The following is a 17,710-nucleotide window of genomic DNA, read 5'->3' as shown; positions in this document are numbered from 1 at the left end:
CATGTAATCAAAGAAGGTTCCCATCAAAAGCCCAATATTCTGCAAAATCCGAAACCTGGATTCGGTGCATCCCTAATTTAAAGGCTCTCTAAGCGAATCTGCGAGATGTTAGTTATTGTTGACGTTTGAAACTGTTTTCAAACAGATGGAGCGTAGGGACTAACTTGCATATTTATATCTATGGTCAGAGCTACGTGATTGAGTAGAAGAGGGGACTAATTTGCATATTTATAGATCCACGTATATCATCCACGTATATCATCTTGTTACAGGAAAAACTTTAACATGTGCTATTACGAAGCTCAAAGATGAGTTTTAAGTGAAAAAAAATATTCGGCGACAGGGAGACTTATAATGTAGGATTAAATAATGTAGTATTAAAAATAAAATAATAATGTAGCATTAAAAATAAAAGTCATTATTTTTATATTTACTTCAGTTACTGTTACTATGATTTAAGATGACAATCGTGACTTTTATCATAATAGAAACATCTAGGTTATTCATTCATTATGACATTAAATGGGCCACATCTGTACGAACAAGACAATTTGAGAGTCCTGGATCCTTTGTATCTTTTTTTCAGCAAACATTTTCCAAGTCATTCTCTTTATGTGACTCCCTCTTTTTCCATCCTTGGTGTTATCCAGCCTGGCAGCCCAGAGCACCCTTTTTGAAGCTGTTCTGAAGAGCATGGTCTAGGTAATCTCTGCTCGGCTGAAAGCCGTTTACACAGAGGAGGAGAAAGAGGAAGAGGTTATACTGGGGGGAGAGGATGCAATGGAGAGTGACAGAGAGGGGGAGCAAGGGATATGAAAGAAAAAGGAGAGAAAACAGAACCCAGCCAGAGGATGATGGGCCGAGGGGATTTTGTTGCTGTTTTTAGGGTCAGATTAGGAATGGGGTCTTGCTTTTGTCACTTGAAAAGAAAAGCAAAGGGAGAAAGACACACACGAGAAGCAGATGGAAATATGGAAAGACCCGAAAAAGAGGCTTGCTTCACAGACTGTGTTGTGATGCAGATCATCAGTCCTTTCAACTGTTGAAACACATATTCACAAACCCAAACAAAACCGGCATGCAAATAAAGCTAGACGCACAGGTCAGCTAAAAATGAAAATTCTGTCGCTGTTTGCTCACCCGTACGCAAACACAAAAAGATTTCTTCACGTAGATTTTTCCATACGATGACAGCTTATAGTGACCGTGGGCTGTCAAAACCAAGAAAGCACAATGCAAGTAGTAGATATGATTTGTGCATCCTATTCCAAGTCTTCTGAAATCAGATGACAGCTTTTTGTATGGAAACAGACAAAAATGTAAGTCATTATTCACCACAGCCTTTAAATCGAATGTGGTGCCTGTAGCGCAGGATTGATGTCATGATGCTTGTTTATGAGACAATCAGGAACCAATGATATTTGATATAATGTTATGGACTTCCAACTGGCGTTTTATGATAGGTGTCATATTTGTTTGAGAGCATATGCTAAATAATGATAATAATATTGATTATATTTTGTTTTCAATATTATTCCCAATACTTACATTTACATTTATGCATTTGGCAGATGCATTTCATCCAAAGCGAGTGCAATCAAGATACAGATTTTAACAGTATGTGTGTTTCCTGGGATCAAACCCACAACCTTTCTGTTGCTAATGCAATGCTCTACCAATTGATATACAGAAACACTGTATATAAAAAGCAATTAAATATGATTATGCAAAAATCCTTAATTTGTGTTCCATAGGGAAAAACGCAGCATGTGGGTTTGAAATAATGAGAACATTTTCATTTTTTGGTGAACTGTTGTTTTAATGCATTCCCAAAAATCATTAAAACAGCAAACAAAGCTAAAAGTAAAACTATGTTTGTATTGCAATGCAAAAAAACCACTCATTATTTGCCTTGTGGTGTTGGTACAATAACATAAAGCATAAGGTATCTAGTTCATCCCATCGATGTCACGTGAACAACTACAGGAACAGCGCTCGTGCACGCTCACCCGGTTTCCCCATTTGTGTGTCGAACTTTCACAACTAAATGCTTCACCCCGCGTTTTTATTCTCATCACACGCCACCCTCCCTCCCAATTTCTCTCCCACCGTTTGCTTTATCCTCGTTCTCCTCAATGTTTCAGTTTCTTGTGTGTTACTGCTCTTCGCCACCCCTCCCGTTCTCCTAACTGTGCTTTCACAGCTGACTGTTTCCTCTCTCTCGTGCTCTCGTGCAGGTTCATCGGACAGAGTGACTCGCCACGCGCCGACTGCCCCCTTCTCCCCACTGTGAGTATTGTCATGCTAATTTTGATTTAGATTCATGCTTTTTTACAGCCTTCTGTCGCTTATCGGTTTCGTAAAGGGAGATGTAGATGTAATAAGGAGAGGAGAGAATAAAGCAACGGTGTAGAGAGCAGGTTTTGAGGATGCTCGCAAGAGTTTGAGTTAAGCTTTGTGTGAGAAAACGGGTGCATATTTGGTTTTAAAAGTTGTGGTATGTATACTTTAGAAGTTTTGAATGGTGCAGAAAGAAGCAGGCGCAGTCTAAACATATTTGTGATTTCATATGACTAAATGCACATTAGAGTGGTTTTGTTTACGTATTATGTTTCATCAAGATTCAAAGTAAGTTTTATTAGCATAAATTTGAATACATACCATAATAATTATGATTTTTATACAATCGTTATTATACAGTTTTCAGTTTAGTAAATAGAACTTGTTTACATGTAGCATTTGCAATTTTCATAATTCAGTTTCACATTTATATGCATTTTCTTTTCATTAAAAGTTATTGGCTTAAAATTGATTATAGCATTTGCTATATCCTGTGTACAGTATATGTAAGCATAACGTTGCTTTGCATGTGAGTATATGACGGGAAACAAAGTGCTTTACGGTTTCTCTTGTTTTTGCTCTTACAATTGATGTCAGTGCTGCTTGATTGTAATATTTATATGACCTTAAAATGCTTCAGCTCATTTGAATTATGTCCTTCATTTTTTTGTTGGAAAGGTCCAAGATTCTATTACAGAGCAAAGCTTCAGGCATTCGCATTTATGCACACGCTAATGTTTTCTCTCCCCTTTTGAGTTTTCACATACCTTAATATTTTTTATAATTTAGTATACCTTGAAATTACAAATTGTGCCCCATGACAAAATACCTTTATCTCTTAACTGGCAATTTAGGACAGCATGCTAGGCCTGCAGGTGATAAACACACACAGCGAGTGGTGAAATAATGGCGGACAGTTTTGATACAGAAACAAAAGACAACATTGGTGTAAATATGCATGAATATATTACTATATGGATGCATAGACATATGCACTTAACATGTAATGATGTTACAAAAGTGTTCCCTAGTATGTATTTTAAAGGGGACATACCATGGAAATCCGACTTTTTCCATGTTTAGGTGCTATAATTGGGTCCCCAGTGCTTCTATCAACCTAGAAAATGTAAAAAAGATCAACTCAGTAACTTCGTTTTGGTAAACCATTCTCTGCAAGCATGTAAAAAAATAGGTCATTGAAATAATAGGCTCCCCTTGTGATGTCAGAAGGGGATAATACCGCCCCTTAATTTGCACTATCCAACCACAGCACTGAAATTTTGTGCAGAGATCAGCTCATTTGCATTTAAAAGGAAACACCCAAAAATCGCAAATTTTTGCTCACACCTACAAAGTGGCAGCTTTAACATGTTATAATAAATTATCTATATGATATTTTGAGCTAAAACTTCACATACGTACTCTGGGGACACCAAAGATTTATAATACATCTTAAAAAAGTCTTGTGAAATGTGCCCTTTAAAATTAAAATAATATTAGCATATTAAACGGATACAAAGAAAACATTTCATAAAACGAAATTGACCTGAGAATAAAAACAGCCAAATCCATTGAAAGAAAGTTGGACTGAATTTTGCTGAGTAAAGAAAACGACTATCTAACTTCAAGCAGACTACTATAATTCCTTAAAAGAAGAAAAGTGTCTTTTCATAAACGAAGCGCTTGCAAATAGTGACCCGCTATTGATTTGATGTGTACAGTGGAAACAAAGATATATGCGCGGGGCTTACAATTTATCTTTGCTTTTCTTGCCGTCAGAGCGTGTGGCATAGCTTGCCAATGTCAGCAAACCTAACATTACTTACTCCTCAACGAATTTGTTAGTCATCGTTCAGAGCCAGTCTCTCGCGCATGACTTGGATGGCCATTGAGACGTGGTGCACTCAAGGGGAAAGGAACACAGTCAGGCCCAAAGCTCAGCTCTGATGACACTGCCAGGAAGATGACTAGAAGGTGGAACTTAGAGTCGCAGGGCTTGCGAGCTGAATTCAGACAAGATGTTTCGCTGGTTAATCTGTACAGACAAAACATTTTTTTTCTGGAGGCGATTCTTTACTTAAAGATCCCCGAGGCTCAGTGATAGCATCCCCAAGGTTTAATCGTGAGACAAACTAGTAACCTACTCTGGTCATGTATTTTGCCTAGAGCTTTTCGGAGCGCTGTGCGGTCACACGCAGATGCATCCAAGCTGAAATCTACCCATGTTTTATGGGCTTGGCTGTTTCACATCGAATATCTTTTGTTGGTTCTGTGGTTCTCAGGTCAGGTGAATTTTTATTTTATGTTAGATGTACAGTTGGCTGTGTTTAGAGTTTTTTGACTATGGGTTAAGGTCTTCTGCCCAGATTCCCAATAGATGTTTTGTTTAAGTGTACACTAGTGCAAAGTCATGTCACCTTTGTGTATGAGCTTAAAGGGAGATTCCACTTTTTTGGGAGATGCTCATTTTCCAGCTCCCCTAGAATTAAACATTTGATTCTTACCATTTTTGAATAAATTCAGCTGATCTCCCTGTCTGGCGCTAGCACGTTTGTACAGCAGGCGTAGTGATATTACGATGTGCCCGAAAATAGTCCCCTGCTATTGAAAGTAACCAAGAGGACTATTTACGGGCAGTGCGAAATATCACTACGCCTGCTGCAGCAACCCAGTCTCACCCCATTTCGTCAATATTTGACGACACTTGACCATTCGTCATATGTTGACGTGAAGGGTATACCTTTCGCGTCATTTTTTGACGAACTGGGGACTTCAATACTATTACGTCCGTTGCATTCTCTTTCCTATTTTATTACCATTTGCGCGTCGGTTTAGGGTTAGATTTACATAATGACATCCCTACCCAAACCTAACTCTAACCCCAACGCCAGGTGACAACTGTTTCTAACCCCAACGCCAGGTGACAACTGTTTAATTTCGCGTACACTGTTTAATTTCGCGTACACTGTTTAATTTTGCGTAATCTAACCCTAAACCGACGCGCAAATGGTAATAAAATAGGAAAGAGAATGCAACGGACGTAATAGTATTGAAGTCCCCAGTTCGTCAAAAAATGACGCGAAAGGTATACCCTTCACGTCAACATATGACGAATGGTCAAGTGTCGTCAAATATTGACGAAATGGGGTGAGACTGTGTTAGCTGCAGCCATGTTACATCAGCAAAGTCCTTGATTATTACGCCAGAATGAGAGTATAGTTCCTAGCCATATCTGCCTAGAAAATCACAACTTTTAATTTTCTGTCGGTCTTAGTACACAATGTAACTACAGAAGAGTCAAGTTTTAAATAGGAAAAATATCAAAACTCTTTGGTTATTTTTTGTGCGCTATTCTAATGGTCTAATCAGATTCAATGGATTATGCTAAGCTATGCTAAAAGTGCTAACGCCAGACCCGGAGATCAGCTGAATGGAATCCAAAACGGTAAAAATCAAATGATTAACTCTAGGGGAGCTGGAAAATGAGCATATTTTCAAAAAAAGTGGAATGTCCCTTTAAAGTCCCTGTGAAGTTAATCTTACAAATTGTTTCTAAAGAATGTATTGCTGAAACACACCACAAGGAATGTAAACTATGTAGTAATGAATTGCAGAGTTTTTCATCATTTCTAAGTTCAGGATTTTTGAGGCGGGGCTAAAACGATGGCTCGATGATGTACTTGAGCCAACGCACATGGCTCCACCCCTAACACAATTTCAAGCATCCATTCAGGTTGAAGCGGTATTTGAAAGTTAAGAGAGACTGCAGCTTTCCCGCGAGTGGGCGTGGTTTCAGTGCAGACAGTGCGGGCACGCCCCCATTGCTTGAGAGCAAAGAATCCTGCCTGTTTTCTAAGATTTTGATAACTTATTTTATTAACTTGCAGTATTTTCATCTTTCAGATTGGTTGGGTGTTTAATAATTTCTTTTTTTTGTGGTGTGACAAATTTAGCACACATTTAATATCAGACTTTAAAAGGACTTTAATGTGTCAGGATGCATCGTTTGACTCTGTATAATATCGACCTCTTTTACGTTTGTATCAATAGCTTAATGGGCAACAAATAATCAGCCTCAGGTCAGTAAGGATTGTTGAAAGATTTAATTATTCAGTGCCGATAAGTATTGATTAAACTCTTATTTTGTGAAGTAAATAAACATAAACATTGTAAGTTGCTTTTAAAGGAATGAAAGGATACATCATGTGCATGTACAGTATATGCATACATCACAGAGCAATGTTAGATGTGTGCGATGATTCAAAATATAATGACTTTTTTACATACATACAGTACTGTAACAGATGGTCTTGTCGTGTTATGTTTGTACAAAATGTTGATGTCTTGTACTTGTTGAGCTTAAATGATAATTAAATTGTTCTATAGCTACTGTACAAAAAACAGGACTTATAGCAGATTCACTAAGTGTGTTAAGAAAAACATAAAAGTAACAAGTTTAATTTCACACTTCATGTCACTGAATCTGCACTGGATAGTAGCACGTTCTTTTTTTGTTAGGTTTTGACTTTATAACAGTACTTCAAAAATTGTACAATAGCGTAAAAAAAGGTTAAAACAAATTAATCAGATCAACACATAGTATCCTATTTGTTTGCATTTTGCCACATGCAAAAATAAATTAAGTATGTGCCTCATTAAATATCTGGCATATCTCGAACCCCGATATTGTGACATTTCTGTTGCGAGACATTGTAAAGTGCTATTTTTAGCCTCTGTCACAGATTTTGCACTGTGTAATGTAGTTTTGATATAGAGCCTAGATCAAATACTCTGTGATCTTTCACGGTTAAATTATTTAAGGTCCTGAGATTTTTAAATTTAATATCATGCACATCGATATCCAGCCGTCTCTGTCTGGGGATTAGACTCACTTCTCAATAAGATATGATGTGGGTTTTGGTTTTACATTGTGTCATGTTGCAAATTCTCCACTTATTTAGAATGTGACTGCTTGTTCTTTTCCTTTATTTATCAGGCCTGACGGTTTACCTTTGAAACAGATCGATGCTGTCAGTCACTATAAATGAGAACCACTGCACCAATTATAGATGATTAAGTTAGTCTCTGCCAGTCAGAATACTAAAATCCCAGGTGTTTGCAAACAAATCGTCTGGTCTAGGCGAGAATTTGCCTTGAATACTTGAGAAGAACTTCAGGGGTGGTGCTATTCATCACGATGGTCAAAAAAATGAACCATACCAGCGTAACGCTTCTCATTCGTCTGTACCACTCACAGGAGAACATATGGAATTTAATACAGTAATGTGACATAAATCAGCGAGACAACATGTCTGTTCCAGTTCATTAGATTCACAAATATCTATGACACTTTCAGCATATGTGATTAAATAGTACAATAAATCGTATATTTCACATACGTGATGCTGATCACGCGTTACATTGAAAGACACCATAGGAACATTTAACCCTGTAAGACCCAAATATGGAAAAAAAACTTTGAAATAAATATTTAACCTTTTTATGTGTTGTTGTAAGAGTCCTCTAATGCAAAAATCAATGGGTTTTTACATTTTTGACATTTTGGTAAGTTTTTATGGAAATGTTGTAATATTACAACATTGGGCCTTTGGGGTAGCAGAATTGCTGTGATTTCACTCACTGTCTTAACAAATGTTAATAACATCTAAGAGTTACTCTTCAGGGTGTACTGCTCACACAATACATAATAACTAGACAAAACTATATTTTTATGAAAAATCATTTATTATAAAAATATGCTCATTTTGTATTTACAAAATCAGATACATTGAAAGAAAACTGGTATTTACTGTGTTTAGCTGTGTTTACAAACATGTTTAATGATAGTAATCCCATTTTGTTGTTTATGAAAACTCCTCTCTTTCGGAAACCGTACTCATTGGTGTTATCTGTCAGAGCCGTGATCATGTCTTCTGACGCAAACCTTCAGAGGTTCTCCAGTGATATATGAAAGGAGATGGCATCATTAGTGATGCCAATAACAGAAATATCAGTCTTGAGACTGATAAAATCCTTTTTCAGACAGTAATACCTGTCATGGGGCAAGGTCTGTGTTCATGAATGGCTTGGTTTTGTTGGCGTCATGTCCACATTATCATTATATGGGCAGACATAAAGTTTTTATTTTCTCTTTTATAGTTGAGAGGAATCACCACATTCCTCCTTATCAGTTATATCACAGTCACTTTTTCCAAATTTGGATGATATAAATGACATCATACACATTGTAGTTGAGGCAGTCCTGTCTGGAATAAAATCACGCAGATTATTTCCATGCTTATTAGTCTTGATGCAAATCAATTCCAATCACATTTATACATTTCAAAGGATTCACCCAGTTCACAGAATACACACAATACTGTCTGGCAAGCTTATTGTCCTATATTTATAATGCTAATAGCACCTTTACACCCACCCCGCATTCCAGAACAATATCACCTGACCCTCATGCAGCCAACAGATATTTGAGCAAACAAAGCCCAGACAAGAAAACAAGACCAGCTAAGAATATTTTATAAACAATAAGATACAAATAGTTTCAAATATTGCCACATAAATACTTTTTCTCAAATAAATTATTATTTTCCTATAAGCGTTCTTTGTAATCTTAAAACTTAGATTAAAACTCAAAATAGTATCAAAGACATTTGATATCAATATTATATTTTGTTGCTACAAAAAATTATTAAAAAAGTAATTTTTTTACAGTTTAAAAGTACAGCAAATTCATGTTATGTGCAAGATGCACAGGTAAATTTTGTTACCCTTCAGACCCAACGTTGTAAAATTACACAAAATTGACATAACAAGCTCAAAATCTAATATAATCAAAACATTCAGCAGTCTCTTAAAATATGCATGATCTAGACACATAACTTATCACAGAACAAAATATTTTAGGCATTTTACTTATGTGATTGTTGATTTATTTAGTCCAGTAAAAAAAAGGCAGGTTTGCAGGTTTTGTAAGTTCACGGCCAGGAAAACAAACCTATTTACAAAGTAGCATTCAAAATCATTGCAGGGTTGAACATTAGGACTTTTTAAGTTGTGTAAATATGGTTTTAAAAAGAAAAAAACATGTACAGGTATATTTTATTAGACCTTAAACTGATTGTAATATTACAACAAGGGTTTACAGGGTTAAAGGGTGGGGGGGTAAAGCTATTTTATGCATTCTGGCTTATCAACATTGTTTGAGAATTGGATTATTCATGTTAAACATAGGCAACGTGTCATAAAAGCAGTAAGATGTATGACTGAATATTACTGTGCAGAATGCACTTCAAAAGGGTTCATACAAGTTTAGGAAAGTTTTTTTTTTTTTTCGAAAATGAAAGATTAATTTGTAACAATCTTGCTTTATTTCTTTTATGGGCAAATTCAGTGCAGGAAGTATGGTGGAAGTCCTTATATGGGACTAGCACACGCACACACCAACACTAAATTAACTGCTTAGTGGTTGGAACTTATTTTTTCTTATTGAAACCTGAACTCAGTATAGACCAAAAATCTGTGGAGCAAAGAGAAAAGGCTTAACTTTAGGGAGTAATGATTGATAGTAGATTGTGTTGGGATACGCATGTTCAGACATTGGTAACTCAAATGGGAAACACTTTGTCTGTTATTAAAAGGTGTGCAAAATATTTTACACCACAGACCATTAAACAAGTACTTAATGCTTTGTTTTTTTCACACCTTGATTACTGCTCTGTGGTTTGGTCTAGTACTTCAACAACTAATATTAAAAAAAAAAAACTACCAGTGATTCAGAATAAAACGGCACATGTGGCTCTTTCATGTGGGTTTAGATCAAATGTTGAAAAAATGCATGAAAGCCTTTTAATGGTTTAAAGTTAAAAACAGATTTGTGTATTCACTAATGGTTTTTATATAAAGTTATAACCAACACAACACCTTTTATCTTATATACAAAACTATTTTTTTTAGGATTGATACACATAATTATCCAGCAAGGCATGCAATAGGAGGTAGTTTTATTTTGCTTATAGTGAAAACCAAATCAATTCAACGTTCAGCCAGGTACAGATGCATTTCTCTCCCAAATACTATCAAACAACAAAATACTTATTATGGTTTTAAAATATCACTGAATAAATATTACCTTCAAAAATATTTCATTATTTAATATTAATTTAGAAAGATTTTGTTAAATGTTTATTTTAAATGTTGTGTTATGTGAAGTAATGTATGGATGTGAATAATGTTATGTGGTAAATGTATTGTCACATGATAGATTATAGGACCCCAGGAAGAATAGCTTTTAGCTTATGCTGAAGCTAATAGGAATTCGCTAATGGGAATTTTGTTAAAATGGGCTGGCCCAACAGGGTTATGAGTCGCAGGCGGTACGCAAAACTGCATCAAATGTCTGTTTTGTTGTTAATCGTGTGTAAGTGCATATAATGTCAATGACATGAACATGTAGTGAATCATACATTTTTCAGAGATTGTGGGATAATGTTTTGTGTGTTGCTTGCTTGTGACTCGCTCCACCTGTGGTACACTTCCAGGAGCTTGGGTTTATTCGGAAAGAATCGGTACAGCTGATCTGTCTTTTATAAATCTGATTAAACTAAAACTCTTTGAATATATGAAAGATTTAATACTACTGGTACTCAAGATTAACATGAGATTTAGCAGACACAACTTGTGTTATGTGAGCTTTAAATGTTCCTCATCTGGTGTTTTTTTTAATGTCGCATGATCAGCTTTGGTACAAATTTATTGTTCTATTTAGCAGTAAATGCTTTGTATTTTGTTTCTTTTTTTAAACGTTTTAGTCTTTTGGACTGTAGGCTGCACACTTAATGTAAGTGTGAATAATGAACTAGCATGAGCCAGACTATTTGGTAAGAGGGTCCAAAACAAACTTTATGCCATACTTGTGAATGCAAGGGGAATTTAATTTTGGCAAGCTGTATACAGTAACTGTATTTTGCGTTGCTTTTATTTATTCTCATGGTTTAAGATTTTTTTTGCTGTTTTTTCTTGTATAGTATTGAAAAACAGTGCAGGCCTTTTTGCCATAATAAAATATTGAATGTATTCTTTTGAGTGGCCATAATGGGGAAAAATATTTCACATAATTTGTTTCCACATGGAATCCATCCTGCATAAACTTCTGATAACCAGTGATGGGAATAAAGGCGTTATAAGTAGGGATGGCGAAAACGAAAAATTTTCTTGACCGGCCACCGAGCCTCATTAGCCGGTTGAAACCGGTTAACCGATAGGCCTATTAGTTTAAAATATGCTATGCTATTTAAAATAACAGCCATTTCTAGGTATGTGACAAAATGACGTAATACGCACGAGCGCTTGTTCCCACGGCTGTGTTCCCAGCAGGTATTCAGCGCCAGACACGTTGGTGACTTAGGAAATCTGTCATATCTTTGCTTTGTGAATACCTCTAAAGCCCATATACTAGTGACATAAATTACTTCCTTACGTTGATTCTCACGTTCGAATTTCCAAGACAGCTGTCGTAAGAAGAAAGTTATAAGCGAAGCAAAATTTCTCTCGTGTTTGGCATTGAAATCCTCTATGAAGGCGAGTATTTTTTGTTTCAAACCAAATACTTTTGATAGAATATACATTTAACTTGAATTAGGTGAAGTTTGGGATTGATTGTAACATTCGCATGTGCTTTTTTAAGATCCGCAAGTGACGTTGTTGTCAAAAGCAGAATCGCCCATTCAATCATATTGGCTTCCAAAACTTCTCCGTTTTCATCAATCCGTGCAGTATTTTTCAAAGTAATCATACAGAACGAAGGATTAGACTCTCTAGATTACATTATTGGCATAATTTTGTCAAACATATAAATAAATAAATACATGCATGCAACATGCATGCATTTATTGATTTATGAATGATAAATAACATAATCATCAATTAATGTATTAATAATATCTGACCATTTAAATTGCTCGCCAGCATTATTAGTCAATTAAGAAATATTAAAGAAACAATTAAATGTTTCTTTAATATATAAAAATACAGCAATTTTATTTGAGAGGGCTTTGATTTCATATGGAAAGATATGCGTGGATTGATGCTCTGGGTTTCATTAATTAGTGGTTAATCAAAAATAATAACATTTTTATATATCTTTTAAAAAGATGTCATCTTAATCTTGTTGGGCTTTTAATTACCTACAATGTGGTGTTTGAATTATGCAAATAGACCAAGAAACGAGGAAGTTATGATATTTTAAAGTGTTTGGTGAAGCGGAAGAGGTCACAGTTTTTCATAGTTTTATTGTTTTAATTGGGTACAAAAATGCCCCCTAATTTTCGAGATAAAAAAATCCATAACTTTCTTAATAATTATCCGATTTTAATAATTTAAAAACCATGTTAAAGTTATTTTTATTATCTATCATATGGTTATAATTATATATGAATTTTCTAGTATTTATATTTTTTTGTCACATACCTACCATTTCGAGCCGCGCCTGCAATTTCGCAACTCGCATCTCTCTGCGCTCTGCCTCCGGCTCACACACACACAGACCTCACAACACTTTTTAAATCCCCTACAGCGCGAAACATAAGTCCCGCAAACGCGGCGCCGTGCTTAGTTTCGAAATAGTTTAGGTACTAGGTGATCGCGTTGAACTTGAAAATAAAGGCGTTTGTGAAGCTCATTTGAAAATTGCCGTGGCTCATTTAAGAAAATGACAGCTCAGAAGAGACTGCGCTTTAGTTTGGGGTAGTAATAATAAAGACATAGGATGATCATCATCACCTTTTCTGTTACCACTGAAATATAGATGTAATGTATTTCCAAATCTAAACCCATCTTATGCGGAATGTTGCCTAATAGACTGCAACACGATAAAACCAATGGATTAAACGGGCACCTTCAGAATGTGTAAAAGACGCACCGGCCAAAGCAGGTCTCGCACTGTGTTTGTTCTAGAACAAATGCAGCAAAGATATTTAATGCTTGTATGAGGCATATAGGCCTACGCTGAGTTTTATTTATTTATGATGAGGTGCGTTCTAATTAACAATGCAATGCAAGTGAACGCGCCGTGCCGGCGCCTTCATGCACGGACCGGTAATTATATACTCTGCTATATTTGCTTTTTATTTATTAAATACATGCATTTGGTTGATGAAACATTTATTAAAATTAAGATACAATTTATACAAAACGAAATTCACTTTAAAGAAATGCTTTCTACAAAGCAAAACTTAATAAAGTGGTAAAAATCATGGCTGAGGATTTACAGAAACAAAACTTACTCTTTACTGTTAGCCTAAAAGACATAAATGTTAATAATTTGGAACACAACCAGGAGAGACTTTAATTTTAATTATTTTATTGCTGTATTTTATTTACTATTCGAATAAAGGAATTTATCAAAAAATAGCCTGTAGCATTTACTTTTCGCAAACCTTGTGAGCATGCGAAACCAAACGCAGTGACCTCACGCCAAATGTTTTTTTATTGGTTTATAAAGTACAAACAGACCAGTTATGAAAAACTGAGTGTGAGGGATTTGTTCACTTCACACAAAATGATCTTGGAAAGAAAGAGATGACTAACTGTAGTAGGGTTTAGTCCACTGTCTATAATAGCCTAATTTACAGATCCTTTTTTTAACCGACAACCGACAACTTTGACCGGTTAACGTTGATACGGTCAACCATCGGTCAAACGGTCATCGGTTAACATCCCTAGTTATAAGTAATTGGCGTTAGTAACTGCGTTATTTTTTTCAGTAACGAGTAATCAAATAAATTACTGTTTCCCCCGTTATAACGCCGTTATCGTTACTGACATTAAAATGCTGCGCGTTACTAAAATTGATCTTACTGTAGTGATTTTCAGCCGCGTATGCTCACTCTCTCAGCCAAACACTATTTTTCTCTTGTGTGTGTTGTGAGAAACATAACGGATGATGATTGGCTTAATTTCCATCGGTAGCCAACCAGAGGCAGAGTTCACAAAAAGGCCCGCCCACATGCGCAGTCCAAGTCTGAGGAGCGAGCAGCAGTGTTAAAAAGTCTGAGCAACTTGGTCACTTTATCGCTAGATTTAGCAACTTTCTATCACTTTAGCGACTTTATAGGACAAATCTAGCTATCTTTTCTGGCGTGGTTGGAGACTTTTGTAGACTGACATGAAAATACGCGTCGTTTTCTCTTCTCAACGAGCAGCGGTGCTGGTGCTGACTGTGCCCCATCTCAAAGCACTGACATGCAGCCCGGTCATCGCGCATCAATCACTCCGAAAACACTGGCGACAGGGCGATGGCAAGTACAACAAGCTCAAAGGTAGCGGTCGCAAACACGAAGTATAAAGCACTACTTTTCCATTGTTGAGGTGAAAGGCAGGAATGTTTGTGTAATGTGCAACTTATGCCCATGAAGAAAAAGTCTCTCCACGTCTGTGGCAAGTAATTCTGATCTAATAAAGCACCTCACATCGTCACATGCTGCCACAAAATTAGTGATTTCTCTTTAGTATCCATTTTAGTCATTTAACATATTTAATTTTGTAAGGGGCATTCAAGTTATTTGAAATATTAAATTTTTTTTAAGTAACGCAGTAATTACTTTTCCTGGTAATTAATTACTTTTATAATAATGTAACGCAGTTACTAACTCAGTTACTATTTGTGAGAAGTAATTAGTAACTATAACTAATTACTTTTTTAAAGTAACGTTCCCAACACTGCTGATAACAACTCAGGCCTCAATGCAAAAAAAATAAATAAACTGTCCTGGCCGGGCCAGTGGTTCAGGTTTTCACTTGCCCTGCAAAAAATTTCATTGGCCCCACAAAAAAAATAAAAAATTCAGTGTCACATATTTAAATAATTCAAAAGTCAAATATATTTATATACACACAGAATTTAATTCATCATTTGTTAAAACAGTTGATAATTTTAAATGTAAACTCTTTAGTCAGAAATGTATCTCATCATGGTCAATAGTTTCAGGTATATCAGGATTAACTGTGCACAGAAATGGAGAACTTATATCAAAGGAATTTTGTTATAAGGAAGATTTATTAATATTCTCGATGCACTTAAAATTCTCTTCATTCATACGTTTTACCATTAAGTTCAGGGTAACAGATGAAGAGGATTAAAACCTTTTTAGCACCATGGACACTACTGTATGTGCTGTCAGCTTTTCTCATGAGCTTCGGGGTTTTGTTTACGGTAGTTACGTGTTCCAACGAAAAAGGTTCCCTACTTGTCATCTTTACCTAGAAACGGACGACAAACTGTAAAACATTGCATCATTTCATTCGTTGTGTTTAAGTAAATATGCTTTCAAGATTTAAAAAATTATGTTTTCATAATTAGAGGGCACGCCGTCTAAATGTCTCTCTGCTCTACCAGCCGACGTAACACAGCATCCACAACAACCAATAAGCTGAAATTGAAGTAATAAGCTGGTAATAAGCCGGAAACTAGAAATGATTTGCTATAACTACAGATGAGTTGTTATAACTTATAAAATGAAGTTGGCTTTTTTCAACTATATTTTATAATTTGTAGCAACTAATCTCTTGTCAAGATAAATAATAGTAAGTTGACCTGACTTGTAAATCTGAGTTGATTCAACAAAAAAAATGATGCAGCAAAGATTTTTTACAGTGCTGCCAAGTCCAGCTGGACCACCTTAAAATGTGACCAAAACACAGCTAGACCAGCTTGCTACACCACTAAAACCAAGCTGGGACACCAGCTAAAACCAGCTTACCAGTTTGTGCTGATCTTAGCTGGATTTTTCAGTAAAGTTAACTGGCCTGAGCGCCTCTCACGCTTGCCCTAGGCCACTGGACAGTCCTTTATGTTGAGCCCTGCAACTGACATTAAAACTTTTCTTCCAACAGATGTTTTCTTACTGTTTGGTCCGAAAGGGACGAGGCCAGCCCCTTTGGGTGGTGATTTAACTATGCTGAGTTGTTTTAACCTATTATTGGGTAAAATATAAACATTTCCTGGGTTAATTTAATTTGTCCCTTTTTCACCCAACGCTGGTTGAAAATTAGTGTAGTGTCATATTTGAATAGCTTGTGTAACTTACACTGAGTGAGACCTTTAAAAGGATGGTTTTAAAAAAGTGTTATAGCTTCTATTCGATTTGTTACATTTGATCCTTGTTGAGACTTAATTTTTGGCCCAGCTTGATACTGACACATCATAACCATAACAATTTGCTGTATAATACACCCACGTTGTTTACTTTGGCTTTACCATTTACAAATATTATAAGAAGCAAATGTCATTTAGACGATAATATTCCCTTTTTTGTAGTTGACTCTATTATACTTTGTATTTCGACTGAAATGAGACGCAATTGCGGCAAAGTTGACACTTGTCAGAGCTGCAGCTGAGCGCCACTTTGTTCTATCATTCAGCCTCTGTGTGTGTGTGTGTGTGTGTGTGTGTGTGTGTGTGTGTGTGTGTGTGTGTGTGTGTGTGTGTCATTAAATGTGGATGGTGAACTTGCTTCAGATTGCCTGGAGATTGCCGCTCTCTCTGTGTAGCAGAGAAGCCCCCATCCGTAGATGAGGTGCGATTGACATTTCTCACTGGCCCTCCACGGGGTGTCTGTAAGAATCTTGAACCCATTCAGACTGGCTCCGAAATCAAATCACTGCCAGTGCCCCATCACCAGTCTCAATAGCCGCATCAATTATTTAGCACAGACTCAAGTGATCCAAAAGGTTGAGGGAATTTGATTTTGCTGCTACCTCTGGCTAGAAGGACCTTTGACATCGGTCTGTGCAAAGTCATGGACAATGATAATGTACCAAAGGTTGCTCACCTTATGCTCTGCTGTGCGCCTCATCAAAACGATTACTTGTTAAATGGATCTTATCGATTAATTTAGGAACGCTTGTTCCCTAAAGCTGTATTTTCGTTTGACTCATCGGATTCCAAAATATACTTCTCTATGCGTGTCTTCCGTGGATGATGAATTTTCCACTAGGAAGAATGTCCTCGATTCCTTCAGTTGGTAATGTTTTCGAGTTAGCTTGGGGTTATCTGAGCTAATTAAAGTTTGATTTGATCAAAGCACGCTCTTTTCTCTTTTTCAGTTCGAATTTTAATGAGGCAATGGGTCACTAGTCCCCGTCCATTGCAAGGACATCTGCCGAGTTTCTAACGTAATCGGAAAGTCTTTTAAATTCAATTTAGGGGGTTTAATGGACAACAGCGGCTTTTGGACAATGCAGGATAACCATCTTGTCTGCCGGGTTCCCATCTTTCACTGCCGACGGGACAAAGGGGCGGCGGTCCCACGGAACAACCTCAGCCCACTTCAGGCAATGTCACCAAGGCAACTCTCGC

General features: G+C 36.4%; 1 protein-coding gene across 3 annotated transcripts in view; it reads left to right on the top strand.

Annotated features, from left to right (window-relative positions):
* Positions 1 to 17,710, top strand: part of rbfox3a (RNA binding fox-1 homolog 3a) — a 622,611-nt gene that overhangs the window by 180,201 nt on the left and 424,700 nt on the right. For all 3 annotated transcript variants that reach the window (XM_065262753.1, XM_065262754.2, XM_065262751.2), the window contains exon 3: positions 2,238 to 2,289. The gene's annotated coding sequence lies outside the window, so the exon portion shown is untranslated. The remainder of the gene's footprint in view (positions 1 to 2,237; positions 2,290 to 17,710) is intronic.

Source organism: Paramisgurnus dabryanus, chromosome 1 (assembly GCF_030506205.2).
Source record: "Paramisgurnus dabryanus chromosome 1, PD_genome_1.1, whole genome shotgun sequence".
Classification (NCBI taxonomy): domain Eukaryota; kingdom Metazoa; phylum Chordata; class Actinopteri; order Cypriniformes; family Cobitidae; genus Paramisgurnus; species Paramisgurnus dabryanus.
This window is presented reverse-complemented; position numbering and strand designations above follow the sequence as displayed.